The following is an 18764-nucleotide window of genomic DNA, read 5'->3' on the forward strand; positions in this document are numbered from 1 at the left end:
TTTCAGGTAAACTTGCAGCTTTGGGACAAGTGATTCAGACCCTGAGTCTTTGTTAGAGCAGACTGGAGTGTCTGGCTCAGCAAGACAGGGTGCTGGAATCCTGAGCTGGCAGGGAAAACAGAAGCAGGGGTAGTCTTTGCACATTGGGTGGCAGCTCCCAAGGGGGTTTCTGTGATCCAACCCGTCACACTCACCCAGCCCCCAGACCTGACTGACTGCAAAATGACTGAATTGCAGCGGTCATATGAATTGGGGAGGGGGGAGACAAACAGAGTCTGCCCTTAGTGACAACCAATGCACTCCTCTGAGTTCACTTCATGGGAAGATGTCACTTTTTTGAGACTTCACTGAGGTTACTCAGGGGTAAGTCAAAGCAGAATGTATCCCTGAGACCTAGCTTTCGCCATTGCCCCCATTTTTGGGATGCATGCTCCATGATAGGACCAAAATGTTTCCCAGCCATCTATGAGAAACACTGAATTCCCAAACAGGGGGTCTGTTTGGACCCTCTGGATTTTTTTCATGGGGTTATTTCTCCCCAGTGAACATACAATCTGTTCATAAAGGTGTGGCAATGCGTATCCCTCCCCTTACACGGGTGCAGATAGTCTGAAAAGCCTTGGTGTGCTTCAACAGCACAAAGAAGAGAATGCACCAGTTTGTGAGCGATTTATAAAATACAGGACACGGATAAACCTGAATGAAAACCCGTGGAAGCCATGTATCAATGTTATTGATGGGCCCAGAATTAACATATGAAAATAAATAATACTATGGGCCCGAGTTTAATACCCTTACTCATGCTGGGTAACACCTTGCTACCCAAAAACTCCCTTTCACTTGGGTGGAACTATTTCTAGCATAAACACTGCTCAGGTGAGTAAGGGCATCCAAATCTGGCCCTAGAGTTGTTGCAAGGGTTGTGATATTCCTGCTTTACATGGACATTCCACCTTCGCACCGCCCATCTTTGTTTCTTTAGTTTTGTTTTTGCTCTTGTTCTGCCTGTTGTTGCCTCTTGTGCTTTGTGGCTGGCATGGTTTGCTTTCATTCTCTGAGAAGTTTCAGGGATGAGCTATTAATTAGGCAGTGACTATCTTGAGGAGAGGGACAGTAGCTCCCGCCTACTGTTAAAATCCCTTAATCAAGAGCTAGTATTAAAATAATACTCACAATGTGCCTCAGAGTCCATTAGAGACAAGGCCAGGGTACAGTTCTCAGCAGTTGTTACCACCCCAAGGAAAATATCCACTACATCAGAAGGCACTGACTGATTTTACTAAAGAGGGGAAACCAGGGAGTACACATCTGACTCTAGCCCATTCTGTTCTGTGCTAGGTCCCTGTATGCGATACTGCACCAGGCATCCCATATGTTACCTAACCTTTCTGATTGCAAGTTATTCCTGCATCCCACGTCACTTCCCTACCTGCTCCTCTCTGACCCGCACAGCTGTAATGCTTGGGGGAAGGAGAAGTTTGTGTTGCCTCAGAGAAGATTACTGGGTGGTCTCTTCTGTAATACACATGCTGGCTGAAGCTATATCAAACCATAATAAACAAGTCCCACACACAACCCCCCATCAGTTCATATTCCAGTTAGGCTGATATAATCTTCATTTTCTCTTTGAAAGAGAAAAAAAAAGACATCCTAAGGGAGGGAGAAGAGGCAGACAATTTATTGATATTACCCTTCTGCCAATGTGGTCTCAAACCACGTGTGTAAAATGTGCTGTTAATCAGCCTCCCCTCCATTCACCCTACACACCCCGTGGGAATACACTGATTTAATTACATTGTCCTGAGTGAGCTGAGTGATGGTGATGCCGCCCACCAATGACATCATAAAAGAAGAGGGCAGCCCTCAGGCTTTGTGGCCTTATTAGAAAGAGCATTAAAACCAGATCAGACTAGTGCAGGAAATACTGAGAGATGCCACAGAAAAGTGGAAGCCCAACCAAATTCAGAGAACAGAAGGACACATATGGAAAGAACATAGTTGCCCAAACATCTAGCACATGTGAGTTACATAACACATGTGAGAGAGATTTAAAATACAATACTGCACATTGCCATAGCACCATTTGTAGAGATGTGTTTGTAGAAGATTATAATTTAGAGACACTCCGTCATAAGGGACAGTATTATGAGCATAGGGATTTGGCGATGTGCCATGGAGACGGGGGTTGGGAACACCACATGGCTTTGTGCATCAGTTCCCCAGAGACGCTCTACAGTTTGTTTTATTCCTTTCTCATTCACTGGTTTGTTATTTAATGAACTCCAAATTCATTACACCATTCATCCCCAAAAGATCCAAAAGGACTTTAAAAATCTGAAGTGTTACAGGGATTGCTTCACCCACCTCTGAAATGCAGCCAGCCTGTGTGGAATGTGGCAATGATACTGCATCTGTAACACTAAACAACAGTGTTTTCAGGAGGGAAATGCAAAAAAACAAAAAAACCCAACTGTATCCAAGTGAAATTACAGGGATGAATTAGGCTGGTAGAATTTAATAACTTGACATCATTTAGCTGAGTTACCAGGGCTCATTCTTGTAATAAGTTCTGTGGAGTCTTTAATGATCACAGAGGGTCAAGGATTTCTAATATATCTCAGCAAAAAGATAGTCTTTCCACTAGCACAGTATTCCTTAGCATCCTGTCAAGAACTCATTTGAAAGTGACAGAAAGAGTGTCATCCACCACCATCATTATTTCAAATACATATTTAAAAAAGATACAAGTTTGATTAATACATTTCTGTTAAAAAACATTGATTTTCATGCCATAGGTATTTCATGATGCCAAGTCAGGTCCATTTTGTCTATGTCCCCAAATGTGTGTGTATAAATTTTGGATTTTATGTAAGAAAGTGCTTGTGGCTGTAAAACTACTGGGGCAAACATAAAAACTGAGTTGAAGCTCCAGAAAATCTGGTGCACGAGAGAAAACCAAACTATTGAATTAACTGCTGACTTCATTAATTAATTTTATCTGGTTTCCAGGGCATGGGAAAACCGACCCAAACTCTGGAAATGCTGCACCTGCCTTACACCTATTGTTTATTTTCATCCCCACACAATGCCAGGCACCAGTGGGTACAGAAGTACAGAGCACAGGAAACCTGTCTGAAAATCTGAAGCGAGGGAGAAGTTCTAACAAATTACATTCTCACATATATTCTTATGCCATTCTTGATCCAGTTGCTAATCCTCCCGCATTTAAACTTCCCCAGCCTTTCATGAGCTGAGAAGCTGCAGAGCAGAAGATTTGTATACAGAGTGGTTATTTATCTGGACTAGATACAGGCCCAGTGCTTGGGGTCAGGGCAGATTCAGGCAGACACACAAGCCTAGTTCTGGTTGTTTTCATCCATATTACAAGTGAGTGGACAGTCTGAGAAAGTCTTCTGTCTGATACTGCTTCAGACTGTGTTAGTTCAATTTCCGCCCCCTGGGACTGAATTGCAGGTAAATCTCAAATTGAATGTCTGCTCCTGTCAGAAATCCATAGCCCAGGACAATTTAGAGATGTACCAAGATAAACAAAGAAATAACAATTGCAGCTAAGTGGTGGTAGGTCTGATTGCTGCTTTCCATCCAGTGAGATTTGGAAAGTGGATTCAGAATTATTAATGGATCTCTACTGTGTCTACCTGAGGGTTAACATAAGAGTTTAATAATTAATTGTTATAACCTTTACTTTGAAACCAAACCATACCTGAAAAGCGTTGCTGTGTCTTTAATGACAGTCTGTGATGGGAAACTCATTGGCGTGTGTATTTGGAGGGGAAGAAGGTTAAGATGATTAACTGGTGCTAACAAGTTTAGGATGTGGAAGAAGTATTTTCTTGGACATCCATCAAAGAGAGGATTGAATGTGTTCCTAAGCAGGGGGAGGAAAGGAGGAGGTTGGGGAGAGTGTTATGTGTTTACCAGATGATGTTTCTCTCTGTACCAGCTCTGCCTTCTAAGCTGTCCTACCCAGCATGCAGTGCAACATTTTCTCTCCCTCCCCCTCCCAAACGTACAGACCCCAGTTAAGGATATGGCCTGGCAGCTGGGCTGAAAAGTGATCCTGGAGGAAGAAGACAACGTCACTGCTCTTCCTGTTGATCAGTGCATTAAGGACACCCGTTAGATACCAGCCGCAGCAGATCCTCAGGCTTCTCGGTCTCAAGGGCTGGGTTAAGAGATAGGGCAGAGACTGATCAGAGCAACTGAAACTGAATCTAACTCCATCCAGAAACAAAATATCTCAAAGAGAAAAGCTCGCAATCCTCGTGAAGAGTGAAGCACCTGACTTCTCTTAAGTACATTCGAGAGGTGGGGAGCAGTTTCAGGCTGGTGAAAGGTGCCAGACTGAGAGCCCTGGATTTCAAAATCCTTTGTCTGTCAACAACAGGTACTGAGTGGGCAATGGTAGCTCAGCCTTCCCACAAGCCTGCCTCAATCCTGACCGCGAGGCAGGGTTAAAGTACGGGAAGTCAGAGGGAGTACATTCCCCCCCGCTAAGAGCTATAGAGAGCTTCCACTCTGGCCCTCTCCCTGGCTGGGTGAGCTCAGTTCCCCCCTCCTCCTTTACTTGTGAAGTGAAAATTCATCAGGCAAGGGACTTTGAAATGGGAGCAATGGGAAGAGCTGGTGTCCGGCCGATGAGTTTCTTGGGCTCCCAGTCTTTCCTGTTAGTGGTTGGAGCAGCAGAAGCACACGATGATGGAGTGGAAGAGACATACTATTTAAGAGTTCCCCGCTCTGTCTCCTTTCCTCTAGGGGAAGAACTGCTCTCTCTCTCTCTCTCTCTCTCTCTCTCCCTCTCTCTCTCTCTCACTAACATTTCCTTCCCTCCACTGCCACCTCCATCTCCTCTCTGTTAGTAAAGACAGATAATTAACCATCTTCTGAAAGGCTTTAACATCTCCCAAAAGCAGGAAACTCCACTGACAGCTTCAGTCATTTCTAAGGAAGAAGGCCCTGTTTTTATTTGCTTTTACATCACTGCAGATTATGCATCCTGGCCAAGTATAAGTGACAGTATTTATAAGGATGGAGGTAGGGAAGCACCAGGGATGTTCCTCTTCACAACTCTGCATACTGCATGACCATATATGCACATGCATGTGCACACTTGGCTGACTGTGAGCCTGCTTGGGGACATCAACTCCTTTCAAACCTCATTCTCATTCTCTTCCCTTTGCTGCATCCCATCCCCTCTGCCCACAGTAGAGTCTTCTCAGCAGAACAGATGAGGTTCTGTTCAGTAGCTATGTAATCTCCAGGACTGTACAACTGGGATGTTTTTGCCTTGCTTTGTCAAGGCATTGATGGATGCACATGTGTATCATATACGTTATAAGCACAGGCATGCACTTGATGTAAATACTCTTGAGAAACCTCTGTAAACAAACCCAACAAATACACACACACAGCATTTTTTCTGCTGCAGCCATCACCATGTATTTCAAACTTCCCATTAGGAGATACCTGAGTATCTATTTTCCTTGAGCAGACAAAACCAAAAAATGAATCATTATATCGATTGCTTCAGAAAAAAAAATGACTGAAGTCCTTAACAAACATTACATCCACCACAATCTCTCCACCACTGAGAGGATAGCTGTACAGTCGTTGAAATCCAACCACCAGATACTGATCAAACCAGCAGACAGAGGGGGCGCCATTGTAGTCCTCAATTGTGATGAACATCAATGAGGGCAGCTGATAACTCTCTGATGCCAGCTATTATAAAGAACTCAAAGAAAACCCTACACCACAGTTCATACAGGAAATTAAGAATATCATCAAATTGTTCCCCACACAACTGCAAGAGAAACTCTACAACCTCATCCCCCACTAACCCACCCCAGAGACCTTCTGCATGCTTCCCAAGATACACAAACAAAGTGGTCAGCTTCAATAATGGAACCCTACAGACAACTATATACAAGAAACCCACAGATTGCCACACTTACCTCTACAAATCCAGTAACCACCCCAGACACACCAAGAAATCTGTTATTTACAGCCAGACACTCAGATACCACAGAATATGCTCAGAAGAGAAATTTTGGGATACACACTTTAATACACTTAAAACTACCTTCACTAAATAACAGAGAAGTAGATGACATCATGGAATATGGTACTGAAATATCACAGGAGAACTTGCTTCAATACAGAAAAAACCCTACCAGCATCACATCTGTAGTTGTCACCTACCACCCACACTAGACTCCATACAGGGTATCATCAAACAATTACAACCCATATTCAATGGAGACCACATTCTGAAAGAAATCTTTCCCATCCCTTCTTCTAGGCCTAAACCAACTCCCCAGTCTCACCACATCATCATCAGAAGCAAGCTCCCACAGACCAGGATGCACCAATTCAAAGTGGCACCAGACCCTGCTTGGACAACAGAAGCAAAACCATCTCCATTGCTATGATGATCAGTACTCCCACCACACACCTTTCAAGTTCCATAGATCCTACACATGCCTATTACAACACTTGGTGTACCTCTTCCAATGTATCAACTGTCCCAACATCTCTGTGGGTGAAACCAGACAATCACTATGCTCTTGAATGAACGCACACAGAAAAATGATCAAAGACAAAAACCCATCACCCATGAATGAACATTTTCACAAAGTGGTCACACCATATCTGACCTCTCAGTCCTGGTCTTCAAAGGAAACCTGCACAACACCTGCAAAAGACAAGCGTGGGCTTGTCTATACTTAAAATGCTGCAGAGACACAGCTTCACCACTGCAGCTGCACTATTGTAGCACTTCAGTGAAGACACTACCTATGCCGATGGGAGGGTTCTCCCATCAGTCTAGGTAATCTACCTCCCCGAGAGATGGTAGCTAGATCAATGGGAGAATTCTTCAGTCAACCTAGCGCTATCCTCACAGTGGGGATTAGGTCAGTTTAACTGCGTTGTTCAGGGGTGTGGATTTTTCACACCCCTGAGCAATGTAGTTATACAGACCTAATTTCCTAGTGTAGACCAGTCCTGTGGGAACTTAAATTCATAACTCCATGACTTAAGAGATACACTGGTTTTATGGATACACTGGTTTTATGCATGCATCTGATGAAGTGGGTTTTAGCCCACGAAAGTTTATGCCCAAATAAATTTGTTAGTCTCTAAGGTGCCACAAGTACTCCTCCTTCTTTTTACTGGTTTTATGGCCCATTTTCAAATTGTAACACACCCTGTTGCCTACTAGCACTTCATTGTCCTATGACTGCAGATGTGTTGATTGCCTACTTCACTTTAAGTGGTCTCTTACAACATATGTGAACCACTGATGCTTAACAATCTGTCCCACCTTGTATTAAGCTTGGAAATTCTAGTTTCCTTTACCAGACTGTGAAGTTTGAAAGCTCATCCCTTCCACCAACAGAAGTTGGTCCAGTAAAATATATGACCTCACCCACCTTGTGTCTCTACTTGTTTGGAGTCATTTTATAAATTGACATGATCTTTGGATTCAGTCTTGCTGGAAATGGAAAAGATCAGGGCCAGATCACTAGTTGGTATAAATCAACATAGCTCCAATGACTTCAGTGGAGCCATCCTGATTAGCACCAGCTGAGGAATTGGCCCCAGGAGTTCAGGTACAGAGGCTTCTTCCAGCTGCTGCAGATCAGGGGGAATTCCACATACATGGCACAAAGCTCATACATACAAATACGCCTCCCCAGATCACTGCGTAACATGTGTACTACACAGTAAAATAGATTATATCCACATTTTGCTACTCATGTTGCTCAGACTCACTGAAATGACTTCACATGTACTAAACTACTATCTTAATCTTATTCCTCCTTATGAAATTAGAAATTATTAGAGATATGAGTGTGGGCAGGGAAACATTTCTAGACAATAAGTGATGGGAAGAATTAGAGAAGAGTCAAAGGAGATACCTAGTGGGATTTTCAAAATTACATGGCATTGGCCTAACTTTGTTCCCACTGAATTCAGTGGTAAAACTCCCATTGAATTCAATGAGAACAGAATTAGGCTAACACTCAGTGCTTTTGAAAATCCCATCCATAATCTAGATGTTTTAAAATAAAAGGTTTAAAATAAAGAAGGCTGATCAAGTCCTATTTATTGCCTCCAATAATATAAGAAATTGAGGATAGCTCAATTTAATTAAAATACAAATACTAAAATGGCTAAAAGGAAATGCACAATGCAATGCTCAGATTATGAGCATACAACTAGCTTAGATAAATAAACACAAATATCCCCAGTGCCTAGAAGTTTTCAGATCCAGCGTTTTGAATCTCATCTATGTCTGCTTATAATATTTAACTGATTTAATTCTAATTTAAAAGCAGGAGGTTCAGAATTGGACTCACCTTCATTTCTTCATAATCAGAGCTGGGCAAATAGTGGGGAAAACATTTACCAGCATGTTCGCAACTTCAAAGTAGAATTTCACTTTGACTGTTTTACAGCCTGTTAACTCACTTTTCACAAATATTCATGAGATGGGAAAAGTTTAGAGAATCATTGGAAAGCAAGTTTTGACCTGAGATTTTTTAATTATGAGCTCATTTATTTTATGGTGAAACGAAATTCTTTTTTGGACCTGATCTAAAGCCCACTGAAGTCAACAGAAAGAGAGTCCCATTGACTTCAATGTATTTTGGTTTGAGTTGAAGATATTTACAAAGGTTTGGCCAACCACTCAGAAACAGAAACAATAACATGATTTGGCTGACCAATCGCACAGTTTAAGTATTGAATTTTGGATATCAAATCCTTGAAGGAATAATCACAATAAGCAATAGGCTGAAATTTGTTCATTTACTCATCAAACAGTTCTGAATATTGACTAAGCTGCAGTCTATTAATTCACTAACAGAAAAGGGGTTAAATTACTAAATAAATAGTTCTTTGTAAATTGTTCACTCACATCTACTCATTTGCAGAGTCCATGGAATTCATTGTGTGTTTATATTTTCAAAACAAATGATTCAACAGTATTTCTAAACCAAACAATCCCCAACCTATTTATAATACTGTCAGCAGCCCAGTGTGCATGAAAAACCCCACAGACCAGAGTGTGTGGATAAAATGGAGGGCAAAAAATGTTGATAAGAAAACAGATTTAAATTTGAGTGAATCATATAATAATTTCCAAGCAGAGTTATTATATAGTAAAGTAAGGAAAAAATATTTAAACAATTACTGTGCTATAACTTTCCAGATGTGTTGCACCCACAAGGTGCTCCTGCTAGCTAATCAGCTTTTCTGATGCTGCTAAGTCATTTTTAAAGTGTGGCACTTTCCAGGAATGGCAAGAGCCAGTGGTGTCTACTGGTCCGACCAGGAACTGCTGAGTTCCAAACTGGGCTATGCCATAATTCACTGACTCATCCTGGAAAGTCATTTAACCTCTGAGGCACAGTTTCCCCATCTGTAAGTACTTATACACAGAGCTGATTGGGAATTTTTTTGATGAAACATTTTTTCATCAGAAAATGCCAATTGTCAAAACCAAAACTTTTTGGGAGAAAGAGGTGGTTTTGACGAATTTCCCAGTTTGAAAAAAAATTGAAAAAAGTTTCAAAATTGATTACATGGAAGTTTCATTTTTCAGTTTGAAATAACTTTTCATTTCAATATTTGTTAATTTATAATTTAAAAAAATGTAAAAATAAAAGGCTTGAAATCAGAGTGGAAACATTTGAATTGACCTGATCCAAGATTTTTTAATTCCAAACATTCAAGATTTTAATTTTTCGTCCCAATTTGGGACAGAATTTTTTTTTGAAATCTTGAAAATTCTTGCGGGATGAGAAAACTGTTTCCTGCCTCATTCTACTTCCCTACTGCCCAGGCGTGCTGTGTGATTGATTAACATTTGTATTGTTCTTTGAAGATGAAAACAGCCATAGTAGTCTAAGTGCCTCACAAATAGCAACGTTAAAACCAGCAAATATTAAAACATACAACAGATGAAAGGCGACAAGACGTAATCACATAATCAATTAAAACTTCATTATTGTGACGTGTTGAAAACATTGTCAAATAATCCTCCAACCTGTCTGAAAGCTAAATCTACAGCCCTTCTCAGTACAGCATTACACATTGCTGGTATTGCAAGCGTACAGCTTCTGTCCCAGCAAGTGTTCAGGACCAAAGACCCCATTCCCTTTGATCTCAGAGAGTGGTTGAACATAGGTTGTCCGAATCCCAGCCAGTCACGAATCTATACTAGTATGTATTACACACAATTAGGAGCACAGGCCTGCAGACCCACAAACACACCCAGCCCCCTGTCATTGGTGCAGGAGCTCTCCTCTCTCCATCTGTGCTTGGATGAGCCCAGAGAGCTGTGTCTGTGAGGCAGGTATGGCTGTAGGAACTGTAGGGGATGGCATATCTAGTTACAAACCCTGCTAGCACTTCTCAGTGGCCCCGACCCAGACAAACTGACGAATCACACTTCCTCTCAACAGAGCCCCTGCATTTAAATAGTCAGACCACTCCTTTTCATCTCCCCCACCTCCAAGAATCTCAAAACTTTTCTACACCCCCGTGCCCTACAAGCCAAACCCAAGAGTTCAGCTGGTTTCCAGGCCTTTAATCTCACAGGCCGCTCAGGAGCACTAGTATCTGTCATGCTGTGCCTGAGCTAGTTCTCCTAACAGGACAAAAAAGGACAGAGTTAAAAACAACAACAATAAATAAACCCCCCACACATTTCAAAGGGTCCTGGCAGGTGAGGGGAGGGATGGAGACTGACTCCAATATAGATCCACTGAGTAAAGCTCTAGGAACTGCTGACACTGGCGTGACTCCCAGCACTGATGGAGGGAGGGAGCACTTTGCGTCAGGCCTGAATCATGTGACCTGGGCCAGTGGATGGAAAAGAATGGAGTGAAGGGTCTCCATGCTGACTTGGCATTACACCGCTGGAACACTTGTCCTGTGTAAAAGGAGTAGGACTAGATTCCTCCCACTTCCCTGCCATCGTGACAGGTGTATAGGGTTCTGTGAAGGACGCTGACCTCCAAAGTGTATTTTTCTTTGGCTGTAACTTAGATCAGTGTGTTATAGCATTATCAAGGGCAATGAGAAAGAGCCTTGCAGAGTCCCACATCTTCTGCTGCTACCCTCCCCCCCCCCCCAATCCCCCTTCTGGCTTCCAAATGCTAAAGTCCTTTCATGGAGCTAGATTGTGGCATTTAGTTCAAGCCCTTTGGGAGGGCTAGGGAAGAGCTGTGCTGCCCCAGCAGGAGCATCGGTTGGCATAAGGGTATAACTGACACGAGTAGGGGGCAGAATTCCATGGACATCGCCAGGAATTTTGCTGAAGTAAAAAGGGAGGGGGAAATGGTGGTCTCGGCTTAGACAGCCACACAGTGTACATGGGGGAAGGAGTAAAGAGCCTCCCTTTGTTTGGACCACAAAAGAGCCAACCAGAATTGTAGCCCCTGTGTTTGGGCAAGTACTGGGGCTGCTATTGAGTTGCTTCCCCCCTCACACACACACCACACACCCATAAAGCACCTTGCCAGAAAAGGGAGGGGGGAGGAGCAGATGGTAGGTGGAGCCATATCTTGTCCCCACCACTTTCCACCACATCTTGCCCCTGCAAGTGAGCTTCTACCTGCTGCACCTCTTACAGGGGTGTCATGGTCTGATTTCCACCAGAGCAACCAAGGAGCTCCAGGAGGCATTCTGCCTCAGTTTCCTTCCCTCTCTTTAACATTCTTTGGGTTTAGGGCAGAGCCTTTCAAGGAATCCAGGTTCCTTCTTCTCTCCCTTTCCCTCCTACACATGGACTCTTTTCCAGAACATTCAGTGTCCTCTCACTCCTTCAGACAGCTTTTTGCTTTTTCTCCTTTCTCTCACTGTCTCTAAAGTAGCAATGAGACACCCTCTCTTTTATAATCTCCAGTCCTCTTTGTCAGGTGACCCCATATCAGCATTATTAGGTGATCAAAATCCCCCACTAGGTGATCTGTTGCCAGGGCCAGCTCCAGGCACCAGCCGAGCAAGCTCATGCTTGGGGTGGCAGATTCTACGGGGCGGCATTCCGCCCAATCCTAGGGTGGCACGGCCGCTTTTTGTTTTGTTTTGTTTTGTTCGCCGATCCGGCTGCCCTGTAGGGGGCGGCGGCCTGGAGGAGGGGAGCGCCCTGCTGGGAGCGGGCTGCGCGTTCCGTCTGCCCCAGCCAGTGCCAGGTCTGTAGCAAGCCCGGCAGGGCAGCCCGCGTCCTTCCCTCCCTGCCAACTGGAGCGGCGCGGAGCCCTTGCGGCAGGCGGCGCGGTGGTTGGGGCCGCGTGGCGAGCGCCCCGCTGAAGCCCTGGCCGCCCCCCTACTCTCTCTCCCCCTGCTCCCTCCCCCAACCCCCGCTAGCCAGGGCACGTCTGCAGCGCAGGGAGTCCCCCTGCACCCTGGCTCCGGCCGCCCCACAGGCTTTTTTTTCCCCCCTGCTTTGCCGCTCCGGTTTGTTTTGTTTGTTTGTTTTTGCTTTGCCATTCTGGCTGCCCCGATTTTTTTTTTTTTTTGCTTGGGGCAGCAAAAAAGCCAGAGCCGGCCCTGTCTGTTGCTTAGTTACCTCCCCCCCAGAATTCAGACTTGAAAACTTGATTTGCCTCAGGCAGTACCCATCTCTTTGTCCAAGGCTTGCTCCATTTGAATGGATGATCATCAATATTTAATGACCTTCCAATGTTAGCCCTGTACCAAGTGAAAGAGTTTCTCTTGTGGGTTTTAGATCAATATAGAGGCAAAACACATCAGAGAAGGCAAGCGAGCCCCATGTTCAAAATGGAGTTTGCCTTGTAACATAGAAACACATAGAAAGTCCCCAGTACCAAACAGAATTCACAAGCTGTTCAAAGACAAATTCCCCATATTGCTACAGCTTCCCTTTAGTGAAGGGTTCCTGGGGGAAGTATATACCGCAACCCACTACTGGGTGCAGCTTGCTTTCCCCTTCATGCTGGCTCAGCCCTGCTCACCAGCATGTTATGGGGGTCGAGCCAAGGTTCAATCATCAACTCACCCTTCTGCTTGGGGAGGGGTAGTACCAGATCTTCAGCCTCTGCTCTCCTCCCCTTTGTGCCTGGAGCCATGATGAGGGGAGGGCTAATGTGACTGAGCAGGGAGTGGTTTTACTCCCCCTTGCTCTCCTGCATAGTCATGCAGTAAGAAGAAATGCAAAGTTCTGTACTTAGAAAAACCTGATATCCCCTCCTCTTTACTGCTGTCAGGCAAGGAAAAAGAGCAGGGGTGGGGAGATAGGGGGAAATGGGAAATCCTGTTGCTTTCTGCCAGTTGGCTTGTGCCAGTGCTGGGTGACATATTCTAGACTGCAACCTGTGGCCTGGATAAATCCAATGAGATTCCTTTCTGTTCTCCTTAAGTTAAGAGGATCCCAGCTGCAGCCATGCCAAGAGACGTGGGCCTAGAGGAGAGAAGTCGCTATAGGTAGGGGAAGGAGAGTGAAGAGAGTCCCAGTATGTCACCTGCCATACCACTTTTCCAAAGGCGTTACAGGGGTCTCATCCTGATTCCGTCCTGGAAAGTGGAGCTTCTGGACTAAATCCTACTGTCCCCACTGGCTCAGTGTGCTGTGAGTTTGGAGAGAGGCAGAACCCCCTGTCTAGCTTTGCCATCACTGACTACAATGCAAGAAGACAAATATTAACAGCAATTCAAGGCTCTGGTGGCCCCTGTCAGTAAGTGTGAAATCTGAAAGAAAGAGGCACATTATCTTCCTTTCTTGTAGTCTTCCTGAGGGGCTATGGCTGTGCAAGGACTTTCATGAGAACTGAGGAAGAAATTACGTTAGAGAATTCCCAGGACTCAAAGGGTCCAGAAGACATTTCTCACAGGAGCTCTTTCATTTGACAGATGGTGAAATCATTTTATCAGGCTGTGCCAACGCCTGGCTCATGTAACTGACAGCAGGGTGGTGTCAGGTTGCTGCAGTCGGACACAGATTATGCAACCCTCCTCTGGAGTCAGAAGTGTGAGTACTCTCTATTACTATAGAGTTCTTCCTAAAGTCAGGTCACAGTCCTAAGCTTTCCACCATTACTAACTGGTCCATCAGCTTTCAAATTCAATATCCCCACAAACAAACAAAACCAACCCTACCTCCTTATTATTTGTGATCGCTACTTGTAACAATTGTCTCACTCTTACCTTGTGTCCCCTTCCTCGCTATCTCTGTCTTGTAGCCACCTGTTGTCCCCGGTCAGCTATATAACAAGATTCCAGGAATGTCATTCTGAAGCCTAAAGTATCTGAAGAGTCAGTGTGAAGCAATGGAAGCAGATACTAGCATGGTTCAAAGCTCTTTTTGTTCAGACTATCACCAGGCTGAATCATCACTAGGTTTTGTGGTCTCTTATTGCCCAATTTTTAAGTTCTCAGCCATTTTGACTTTACAAATTGCACCTGTGCCAAAGGAAGGCATGTATCTATGCCATGCCAAGAGTCCTTTGATATCAGAGGAAACTCAACTAATCATCACCTTTACTCTACATGAGGGAGACTGCACAGATCATGATTACTTGTCCCAACTGCCACAGTTCTTCAAAACTACCCACACAACAACACAACCAGCATACACAATAACCCCAAACATCACACTGAAACCTAAAATGTCTTGTTGAGTCAGTGTAGAGCAATGGAAACATCTACAAGCATGGCTGAGAGCTCTTTTTGTTCAGAATATTACCAGGTTCAGTCATCACTGGGATTCACAGTCTGTTGCCATCAAATTTTTACATTTTCAGACTTTTTCAGCTTTTTTATACACCTGACTTTACATATTACATCCATGAGGCAGCCTGAACTTTTAGCTACTGATAGACTGACAGGCAGGGACCAGCTTTTCAGTATATGCATGTACAGTGCCTAGCACAATGAGATCCTAATCCCGGTTTAGAGCAATACAAATAATAATAATCTGCTACTTAGAGTGATGGAAAACTCAACTTTGCCTTATTTTGAACCCACTCATGTTCTCAAAAGTTTGATAAAACTAAAATATTTTGAACTGGGATTCTGCTTGAAGACAAATCTTCAATCCAATAAAAATTATGTTGAAAACTGAAGCAGAGAGCCAGCAGAGCGTAAAACAAATACAAAGGAATAGTGAAAATAGGAGCAGAAGAGAAGAAAATAAAAAAATTATAATAAAAATGATAAAAATAAATGACATATGTGAGATATACAGGCCAGCCACTTGTGCCAACCTGCTCTTTTGGGGGAGAGGGGGGGTTCTTGGCTGTGTTTCCATCACTCAGAGCTCCTTGAATCCAAGCACTGAGATTCAGGATTGAGGTACAGTAGATAGCTATAAGGGATGGTCTAAGGAGACAAGTTTCAAATCTGGATCATGCTGAGGTTAGATTAGGAGGGTTTACATTTGCATTCAGTGATACTGCAATCTAACAAGTTGTTCTCATGACAGTGTGGTACCAAATGGCAGGAACCTGGGGAAATCAGCTGTCCTTGAGAGACTTCGGTCATCTCAAGCAGTCTGCAAGAGATTTCAACCACATCCAAATCACTGCTGGAAAATAAGCCCCGGCCAGTTTTGTATCTGACCACACTGTAGTCAGGTTCATACTTAGGGATCAAATCCATGGGCAATCCAAATTCAAATGAGTTTGGATTTGAGGTTCTGGTTGTGGCTCTCTTCTAATAACCATGAACTTTATTTAACATCTCTGCTCTGCATGTGCACTGTCCTAACACAGCTCCAAAGTCTTGCCCAGCAAGCAATGGCCTCAGATCAAAACCTGGGATGGATCTTTGACTATGGTCTGTTCTTTAGATGATCCAAAATCCTGCTCAGAAATCTGAAGGGGGCTTTCTCAAGACATGGCGTCACTTCCACTCCCGAGAAATGAACACGGGCATCTGCTGATAGGATGCGGTCACTAAACAAATCCTTGGACTTTAGTTTGTTGAATATTCTGAGATGGTATAGTCAGGAAGAGAACAGCTCATCTCAGCTAAGGTAGGGTTAGGGTAGATGTAGTCCTGAATGTGAGGGTATTCCTCACTTTTTCAGAAGGAGGTTAGGATAAGAGATCTCTGTAGCATCTTAAGGAGAGAGATATGGCAGGTGACCTTGAGTGTATGATAGTCCTTGTTATTTTGATGGCCTGGTATGTGTCAGTATGACAGGGCATGGATAGTTTGTTTGTCTATTCTTGAGTGTCGCATCACCAGTGTTTAGGACTGCAATCTTTGCTCTTCTGGGCTGGTCAGTAAATTCTTCATTTTTCCTTTCGGTACTGAGTTGTGGTTCCTTAAAGAGCCTATACTCTGAGCTCTTTGTGGCAGGAACTTAGTCTTAATATACGCTTAGAGAGTGTCAGGCACATCGTAAACTCTACCGTAATTCAATTAATCTGTGTCATCATCATTACCACAATTCGTAGGCTATACATGCTCAGCTGCCAGCCGAACTAGTCTGATACTTGCACAGATATTGTTTTCATTCTAGTTTCATATAAACACCAGTTGTGGTAATATGTGGGGTTTTCTTCAAAGTGCACCTGAAGCATTCAATGTTTGCCCGCCCATCCATTTTTAAACATCATATCTCCTTTGAAAAATCATTGGTTTAAATTACAGGAAAAAATAATTCAAATACCTGAGGTAGTTTTGCAAACCCAGAAATAGTTCCCAAGGTTTGTTCATCCCTAATGGTTAAGGTTTGTAGTGGGAAGAGCCCAACAGCTACCATATGTTTTGTGGATACTTGGGTCTATCTCAGGATATACAGTAAACCTGTTTCAGGCAGTCTGGTACCAGAGAAGCCTGGCAGATTACAGGAACATGAAAGGGCTCATGGGATATTAATCTCATCCAAGGAATCTAGTTTGAAATAACCAAAGCTCGTGCTGTTAACCTGAATGCACATGCCTTGAGCACTAAGAGACTTGCTATTATGTCCTACAATCTTTAAAAACACATCTGAAGACGTGGGTTTTTGACCCACGAAAGCTTATGCCCAAATAAATCTGTTAGTCTTTAAGGTGCCACCGGACTCCTTGTTTTTTTAAAAACACAGTGACCCAGCAATGACACTCCATTCATAGGTGGTCACACCCAAACAAAGCATGAATGATTTGAAGTATCAACTTCCCAGTTTTAGGAAACATATATTTCCTTATTGTTTTCTATATATAAAACCAAAAAAACCTTGTTGTTTTCCTGACCGTGCTATTCTTGTTATTCTTATCATGAATACCCAGATAACTGAGACATAGTTACACACTTATACATCCTCTCTGCTTCCCTACTCTCCGCCTTCAAATTGTTTAAGTTCACAAACAAACCTCTCATGCCCTAGAGCTGTGGACCCCTCCTACTGTATGTGTGACCCTTCTCTGACTGTCCAGGACCTTTATATCCTGTACTGAGAAGTTCAGCAAATGGATTTGATTTCCTTTTCCCTTCTGTACCATGCAACAAGTTGGACTCGGAATTGTGGTTATACTCAAATGTCACTTTTGATAAACATTTATTTTCAGCAAGGGAGATTATGTGTGCTTGTTTACAGGCCTTGGAATGGGCTGGCTGGGGAGGAAGGGGCTTATACCGAGTGCTTGCAACATATTGATTCTCTTCCATGCTTGTGATAGCCTCAGACTCCCCACAAGGGTCACACTGTCTAGGACTCCAGATTGTGTCTAGCCCTCAGACATCTCAGGCATCAGAAAAAAATGTCAAGGGTGAAATGATTTCCAAGGTCTCCACCTGGATTATGGACCACACTGAAGCAGCACATATGCACAGGTTGGCGTCAACCAAGGCTCTGCCAGCTGGGCCACCTGTTTTGAAACATGGCTAAATTTCACCCATTGAATCAGGAGGCTGACTGAAGGGAATTTTGCAAAGAGCATCTGTGCCTTTGGACAGAGCGGTGCAACGCGCAATGAGAAATCATCATCCCCACCTTCAATTAAGTTCTAAGGTCTAAGAAATATTCATCTCTCCTTGGAATCAAGGCTATCTTTTCAGAAGACACTGAGAACTGCATGGAATGAGTAGCCACCCAAATCCTATGACAAGCCTGCCATTGTTGCTGTCACCACTTCACAAGGGTCTTAGCTACCTTCAGCTGACCTCATGGGCTTGAGGCAGGAATTCTTGGGTGACATTCTATGACATGTGTTATACAGGAGGTCAGAGTAGTTGATCATAATGATCCATTCTGGCCTAATAATGTATTAATCTATTTTTTTTCTATTCTGAACTCAAATTCCAAGGTCCCTGCTTTCGGCTGCTCCAGAAATATCATAAGAAAATTGTTTCTTGTGGTATTTCAGCTCTTATATGTCAAGTCATGGCAATAACGTGGGGGTCGAGCAATGCATGAAGTTGTAGGCTAATGACAGGAAAAATTAGTGGAACTTTTTTGAAACTCAACAATGGTTCAACTAAATTTTAATCTGAGTTTTGGAAAGAGATTTAGGCTGAGGGATTCCTATTTGATTTGAACTGCTTCACCCATCTCTGCTATACAGCGTAGATAAAGAGAGATAATGACCAGTCCATCTAATTTATGTTTAATTTGAATTGTCTTTTAAACTAAACATAAATTGAACCTGTTGTACCATTGTGGAAAAGGGCCTGGTCTGTAATAAAGTTCCAAAGTTCAGGAGTGTTTGGACACTGGGTTTTGGTTCATTCCCATCACAGACCAGTGCTATTGTTCTTTAAAAATAAAACAACCCCCCACCTCT

At 43.4% G+C, this 18764-nt stretch overlaps 1 protein-coding gene across 1 annotated transcript in view; it reads right to left on the reverse strand.

The window, feature by feature from the left end:
• COL13A1 (collagen type XIII alpha 1 chain) overlaps window positions 1-18764 on the reverse strand; it is a 159284-nt gene that overhangs the window by 128598 nt on the left and 11922 nt on the right. The gene's annotated exons all lie outside the window — the stretch shown is intronic.

Source organism: Emys orbicularis, chromosome 7 (assembly GCF_028017835.1).
Source record: "Emys orbicularis isolate rEmyOrb1 chromosome 7, rEmyOrb1.hap1, whole genome shotgun sequence".
Taxonomy (NCBI): domain Eukaryota; kingdom Metazoa; phylum Chordata; order Testudines; family Emydidae; genus Emys; species Emys orbicularis.